The sequence below is a fragment of the Solanum dulcamara genome, chromosome 2 (genome assembly GCF_947179165.1).
Source record: "Solanum dulcamara chromosome 2, daSolDulc1.2, whole genome shotgun sequence".
NCBI lineage: Eukaryota > Viridiplantae > Streptophyta > Magnoliopsida > Solanales > Solanaceae > Solanum > Solanum dulcamara.
In genome coordinates, this window is record NC_077238.1 from 23,916,707 (window position 1) to 23,924,811 (window position 8,105).

Consider the following 8,105-nt stretch of genomic DNA (forward strand, 5'->3'; position numbering starts at 1 on the left):
CCATTCCAGTAGCCTCAGAATGTGAGCTATAGTACTGGAGATCCGGGTTGTCACCAACAACCTAATATGAGTGTTGTAGATCAAAGAAGTGTTTGCTCGTTACCAGTTTAAATAGACGAGTGCACCACAGGGATACTACGGTGAGTAGCTTACAGAGGAATTCTATGCCGCATATGCTTCCACATCATTAAACTCCATCACTGATGAGTCCTCGCAGAAGAAAAATAAGGAATTGGCTTTAAATCAACCACCTTTAGAGGAGGTCCATGTAAGGGGTGCTCATATTAACATTTTAGAGGACACTATGCTCTAGTTCTTGCATGGTCCAGGTTATGCTCCACATTCGATGTGGCTATATGAGCACAGGCACCATTTTTTTACGTATAAGGATAAGATGGAGGATCCTACCTCTTGGATTGACATTCTGAGGTGGATAGCACAACAAATTGTTATCAAGGGCGCCGAGTCATGTTGGGTGAAAAACTCAAGAGAGTTGATTACAAAGTCATCCCTGACTTTTGCAGCCAAATTCTTGTTACACCCCACACTTTTAAACTCGGAATGTCTCCTAAGTTACTTAGAAGCTAGTATGTGAGCTACTTAAGTTACGACCCTATTGAACAATTCTAAGAAGGGAGAATGTGACACCCCATGGTAGCGAAGGTTGGAAATAGGGTCAAGAGAAGTCGGAAGGAGTTGGAGGCCAAGTAACGAGTCGTAGGACTCGACTTATCTACGTAAACTACTAAGTTAGAAGTCTTACATACATGAGTTACTTTATTCCATACTAAGATTATGTAGCAAAGGTTTCATAGGCTCTTAAAGTGAGATGAGATTACGAACGAGATTACGAACCCACGAGGAAGAGGAAAACAAATTTTGAGGCAGCCAATGGGAGGGTAACACGTGGCAGAACCTAAGTAGGCAGGTGACCCACCTTCTTGGGTTCACGTAGGTGACCCACCTTCTTGGGGAGGTGGACTCCACTCCCACATGGCAGCACCCCATTGGTCGCATGGTTGAGGTGGCCCAATAAGGGCCTAACATGTGTCACCCTTAGGGGTGACACGTGTCACATCATATATGTATGTGTATATGATTCTTAATCTGTTCATTATCCAAAAACATCAGCCAACATAGAAAAAACAAATGTGAGAGAGAGAGATAGAGAGGCAGCCATGGTCGTTGAAGATTAAAGGTAAGTTTTTCAATTTTCTTTCATGAATTAATTATATACGGTGTACCTTAAGTACATGGATACGTATATATTTATTTTAAGACATTCATGGAACTAAAACTCCAGCTTTGCAATTGGAATTTGGAAGAGAAAACAAGAGAAAAGCGTGAAAGGGACAAGGGAGAGGGGCTACGGATTTGACCCTTTTTGGGTAAGCTTTCGAGTTTTGTTCCATGAATTAATTAATTATGGTATCCCTTGGTTATATGAATATGTTTAATAATGAGAAAATCCAATTTGAGGCAGCGAGGAAGTCACACAAACAGCCCGCTCAAGTTCAGCGCGTTTGAAGAAGTTCCGAGTTGCGATTTGGCTAGTTTTGGACAATTTAGGGTAAGGTAAGGCTTCTCCTTTAAATTTGGACTTTATGGTGTTATTATAGGGTGTATGTTACACCCCGCACTCTTGATCTCGAAACATCTTCTTAAGTTCCTTAGACACTATCATGTGAGCCGGATAAGCTACGACACTATCAAACAACTCTAAGGAAAGAAGATTGTGATACCTCGCGAGAAGGGAGGTTGGAGATAGAGTCATAAGAATCCGGAAAGAGTTGGAGGCTAAGAAATGAGTCGTAGGACTCGATTTACCTACGTAAGACACTAAGTTAAGAGTCTTATACACTTAAGTTGCTTAAGGATATACCAAGCTTACGTAGTGCGGATTACATGAGCTCTTAAAGTAAGACGAGATTACGAACCCGCGAGGAAGGGAAAAAGACGATGCGTGGCAGCCAATGGAGAAGCGACACGTGGCAACACCTCAAGCAAGCAGGTGATGCACCTACTTAGGGTCAAGTAGGTGATGCAGCTGCTTGGGGGAGGTGGACCCCGCTGCCACGTGGCAGCCCCTAATTGGCAGCGTGACACGGTGGCCAATCATGGCTTGACACGTGTCATCCTTAGGGGCTGACACATGTCACCACTTGGGACCACCTATATTAGTTGATATGTATCCAAATATCTTCAGTTCAGTCAAAAATTTCCAGCAGCAACGTGAACAAAGAACCCTAAAGCTAAGGAGAGAAAATTGCGACGGCTTGGGAGAAAAATAAGGTAAGTCCCGATTTCGTTCCGTAAATTAATTATATAGAGTATACTACGATGATATGGAAGTATTAGTAGTATAAAATTAGGATTTGGTTCAGCAAAAAACGGACAGTAAGCTGCCATGACGTTACAGCATGCTGAAAATATTTCCGAGGTGCGATTTTGGCGAGTTCTAGCCAATTTCGGGAAAGGTAAGTTCTTACCCTCTAATTTGAAGTTTATGATGTTAAATTATGGTGTATTACACACCTTAGGAGCTGCTGGAAGTTGGAGGAAAGGTTTGAAAAGTTCAGCGTTCGAAATTAACGAATTTAGAATCGCTATAGTTAAGTTGTTGTCGAAATAAAGTATTGTACGTGTAAGGGCTGCTGCTGGTTGTGTTGTGGCGTGTTGCAGGGTCTAAAAGTTCTCTAAATGAGGTGTGGGAGCTGCTGGTTGCAGCCACATGACCCTCCGCTTTGCAATTAAAGAATTCACGAAAGAAAGATTAAAAATTCTAGTTTTGGTATCTTAGTTTCGAGTGAATTATTGGGGGTTCATATTGAGTAATTTTGTCATAATATGTATATGTATGGGCTGCTGGTTGCATTGTTAGTTGGCTGCAGGTTCTAAGGACATGGTTGGGATTTCGGATAGGGCATATTACAGGGGAGGTGCTGTCCGATTTTCGTTAACATCCTAACTAGTTAAGGAACTAGTCGAGAAGGCGAGCGAAGGGATGAATGTTATGAATACTCGTGGGTAGTCTAAGTTGCTGAAAAGTCCAAGGTTGTTAATACTTACATTACTTCCATGTTAAATAGGTTTCAAGGACAACGATGTGGACGTGATTAAGAGAAGTCCATACAAGGTATGTAAAGCTTTCTTTTGGCATGTTTTTGGAATTAGTATGTAGAACTATCTTTCTTTTCTTTTGGCATGTCTTAGATGTAAGTTATAAATGATATGTATATGATATGTGGGATTCAATCCATTCATAAAGCTCTGAATATAAGTCGAAACTCTTATTTACTTCTTGATGTTAGAACTCCTGCAATAGCTGAGTTGTTGCCCTTAAGTCTTTTATGTGATGAAAACTAGTACATGTATAGCCCATTTCTCCTTTCCTTTGGAATGGCTTAATTTTAAGTTAAATAGTATATGATATAGGTTTAGAGGTAATTCCATTTATGAGCTCTGATTGTAACTCGTGACTTGTAGTTACTCCTGAATATTAAGAGTCTGAAAGTAGTCAAACAATTATTCTCAAGACTGCTATACAGTGAATAGTAAGTGGAGATACAAGCTCCTTTCCTTGAAATCTCTGGAATGATCAATGTCACTGATTACATAACTGTGTCTCTGATTGCATAACTGTGTCTTTGATTGCATAAACCATGTTTCTGATTGCATAAGTTATATGGCATTGTCTGGATGCATGTTTGTGATTCTTGAGGCCCTAACTGATGTAAGCCCTAATGACATCTAAAGGGATACCTCGGATAATTACTCCCCAGTCTTCAGGTGACGGTTCACTTGACTGTTTCATTGAGTCTTAGATAATGACTTAGTTGCATATGGTTTCTCACTACTCTACTCTTGCATACTGTAACCCATCTTTCCTCGAGTCCCACGATGGGCCGGGATATGTTATCGTGCACAGTGTTACTGCTTCTTTCACCGCGTCCCGGCCCGGATGTGTATAGTTCCATGCACGAGGAGATGATGCCGTACGTGAGGTGTGATATATGTTATATGTTATGACGATACGATTATTCACCGAGTCCAGGGCCGGCTGTAATATGATAGTATATGTGGTGAAATAAGGAAGGAACACTGAGTCCCTCCTTAGAGGGCCGGGTATATATGTATATTATGATGGTACGCTATAGACGTACACCACTCCATTCACCGAGTCCCTCACTAAAGGGCCGGATACTTTATGTAGGCATGCATATGAGATTAAAGCAATACATTGTGACCCTGAGCCCCGCAGTGAACCGGGTGTGATACGATGATATACATGATAAGATGATATCGTATATGATGGTATGATACCGTATACGATGATATGATGAAATGAAATGCATTATGATATGATGATATGTGATTATGAAGAAGTGATTATAACACCGAGTTCACTAGAGGGCCGGGCACAGCATATGATGATGTGTATGATTTATGTGTCCTAAGGTGCAGGTACAGTAATTTATTTAGTTATTATACTTGTCCCCTGCATCCCTATTTCAGTTATGATCTCAGTTACGATGTGTTATGCTTTACATACTCAGTACATATATCGTACTGACCCCCTTTCTTCGGGGGGCTGCGTTTCATGCCCGCAGGTACAGATGTTTATTCTGGAGATCCATCAGCGTAGGAGTTCCTCTCAGCTGTGTCGGAAGTGCTTCACTGTTCTGGAGCCTAAATTTTGATGCTGATCACTTAATGTATATATTTGTACATTCAGGGGTACGGCGGGGGCCTTGTTCCGCCATATGTTGTTGTTACTATTCTTAGAGGTCTGTAGATATATGTATATGTGGGTTGTTTGTGAGTTAGTTTCGATGTTGCCTATTCGATATGTTGTGAATGTTCTTGTTATAGCAGCCTTATCGGTTCGCGTGCCCTTTCATGATATGATACAAATGAAAGAGGCTACATGTACATGAAAAAGTTTTAACTCATTGGTTTTTTTTTGTGAGTAGTAACACCTTGTTCATAGTTCAATATGACTACAACTGATAGGTAGGTATACGGGGGTCTAGATCGGACCCCAGTCGCGGCCTACGGGGTTGGGTCGTGACAGAAGTGGTATCAGAGCAGTTCGTCCTTGGAATGTCTACAGACCGTGTCTAGTAGAGTCCTTTTTATCGGTGTGTTGTGCACCACATCTATAGATAGGAGGCTACAGGATATTTAGGATGTTACTTTCTTTCATATCTAAGATCGTGCGATAGAGCCGAGCTATAGGAAATGAAATTCCTCATACTAACCTGCAATTTTAGCAGGAAGACAACGCCGATAGAAGAAAATAACTGACAATATTGGATGTTACGAAGCACGCAGGTAAGCAAAGGCACGAAAGCCCTATGTCAGGTAAGGTATTGAAATGCGATTGACAGATACAATTGAAAAGTGAAAGGAAAGGTAAACAGGAAAGTATAACAGGTGCAGCTCGAGTGGACATAACAGGTAAGTTCATTTTCATACTGTTAATTATGAGCGCCCTGTGCGGCTGCGATGTGAGATGATATGACTATATATGTGTGCTCTGTGTGGCTGAGATGTTATACAATATGAATGTATATATGTGTGCCCTGTGAGGCATTGTTGGTATTTTCTGCGTGCAGGTGTTGAGATAGTAAGAAATACAGAGGAAACTCTGCCCAAATTTTCCTAGAAATAAGAGGAGAATGAGATACAGGGCTATAGTATGTCTTGAAAGGTTGTTGTCGTAACAATGATGAGATTTGACTAAACAAGTATGGCCGACCTCGAGGAATAAGTTAATTGCTGAGTTAATGGCAATAGAAACTAGGAGGACAATACTGGAATAGTAGAATAAGTTAGAAAGGACCTATAAGCCAAAGAAAATGACTCAGAGAGGAATGATAGATCGGGATAAAACGAGATAGTAAGGCATTTCCTGAATTGATATAGGGATAAACTATGACAAGTGATAGTTGAAGGAAGTAACCGTATGGTTAAGACAAGAGTAAGACAAGAGTACAAAGGGAAAAGAATTGTGACGGATATGAAGTGTTAATAAGATAGCTTGTGAGACATTAAGGACAAGACTAGCTAAGAAGGGTAAGTAACCCATAGTAAGAATCGTGAAGAAAGTTAAGTGGTATTATACTATAGGTCTGAATGCGAACAAGGTACCAGGTGAACATAACAAAAACCATTATTAGAATAAGCAAAACTTAGTAAGGAATTAACTAGAAGGTATGATGTGGTCCATGTAAATGGAATGTAAAGATAGGTGTGGAACGGAAAAGCAAGCTATAGAACAAATAAGGAAGATTTATCAAGTTCCATAAGGAAAGTTTCGAATAAAGGTTATATGATGACGAAAAGGATGGCTAGTGCAAGGAAATAAAGGGTAATATGGAATTCCTTACGCCCAACCAAAAATGGAAATGAGTTGAAGGAATAATACAGAAGTTCTAATAGAGGCACTCAAAATAGATGTGATTAATTAAGTATAAGTATCGAACAAAAAGAGACATAGACAGTTACGAATTGAAAGTATAGTATGATGAAAAAGTAATAAGATAAGGCCCCTACTACCACGAAATTGATATGGTTTTAAGCAGGATTAGAAATGAGCCTTAAAGCACACAACAAAGATGCAAGCTCAGGAGGCGTAAAGAAGTATGATGTACACGTGACTCCACTCTAATGATTAGTGGTATCCACTGGAATAAAGTTAGTATAATGACGAAGCTCGAAACATGAGTCATTAAAGTATAAGTACACTCGAGTGGGGAATGTGCACCAATTATGAGCCCTCGCTAATTACTGATTGGGATGAATGGAATTGTGGCTTTGAGTGCACTACTACATTACGGATACTACTCGAGTATCAATCATTATATGAGATTCGATTCGAGATATTCCAAATATTACAGCACCCTATGATTGTGCTAGGGTTTCCTAGAAAGGCAACCTAACGTGGGGATGATTTAACAGAAGATGTAGATATGGTGCAACCCGTTACATATGTTGGAATAGAATCATTCGCGTGTAAATAGCTGAAGATATACGGAGAATGACATAGGTACACCCCAAAAGGGGGGAAGTGGACAAAAGAAGTACAAGCGTAAAAGAAAATCAACTGATACTATCGCATGTAAATGGGGACGCTTAAATGTCAAACGAGACCCCATAAGGGATGGACGTGATCATACCCAAACTGATGCACTAGATTCTGTCAAAACTCCAAAGTTAAGCGTGCTCGAATGAGAGTAGCACTGGGATGGGTGACCCCCCTGGGAAGTGAGAAAGAGAACAAAACAAGTATGACAAAAAGAGATTATAAAGGCGTGTTGGTACAATGACACATATAGAATAGAGTAAGCCAAGAGCAGAAAAAGATTATGACTGAAATACAATGCACCTCGTGAAAATGGCACAAGAATAGTTTGCAGCTTATGAATATTGGCATACTAAGAGCGAGGTCAAATGATTACTCGATAAAAGAAAGTCAGTAATAACAATGTGATTGCCATATTTAGAATCTATTCAGGAAAAGTGTAAGATGGTTCGAGGCAGAACTATTCAGATATAATCGGTATGAAGGACAAGAGCCATAGTGGAACCTTGACCTAGACTAAAGGAGGTAAGCCACTAGTATAGCAATGTTAAGGAATTGTCTAGACTGCTCTATGTCCGTACACACATTTATGTAAGGATTACAATATGACGTATGGTAAGAAAACTGGAGAAAAGATCTGAGTAAAAGAGAAAGATAGCATACCTAAGGTATTACAAGTTGGATTAAGAGGAGTTATACAATAGCTTAAGTTAAAAGGAGCATCAGCAGTCTGATAGCCTATCTCAGGGAATGGAAACCCCAACTTAGAGGTGGGAAGCAGTTAATATGTATTATAGTACGAGCTGACCTCGCATTCTAAGGAAACTAGGAGTTCATACGGGCTATGGTAGATGGGCTGATAGAATCAACCTGTTCCTCTCCAGTTAGAAAGGCATATTCAGCTGAGGGTTCTGCGAAATGACATAGTAGGGAAACAATAAGATTTCATGGAGTCCCCACATCTATTATCTTAGATAGAAAAGTTTAATTTACAGCTAACTGCTGGAAATTATTTCGA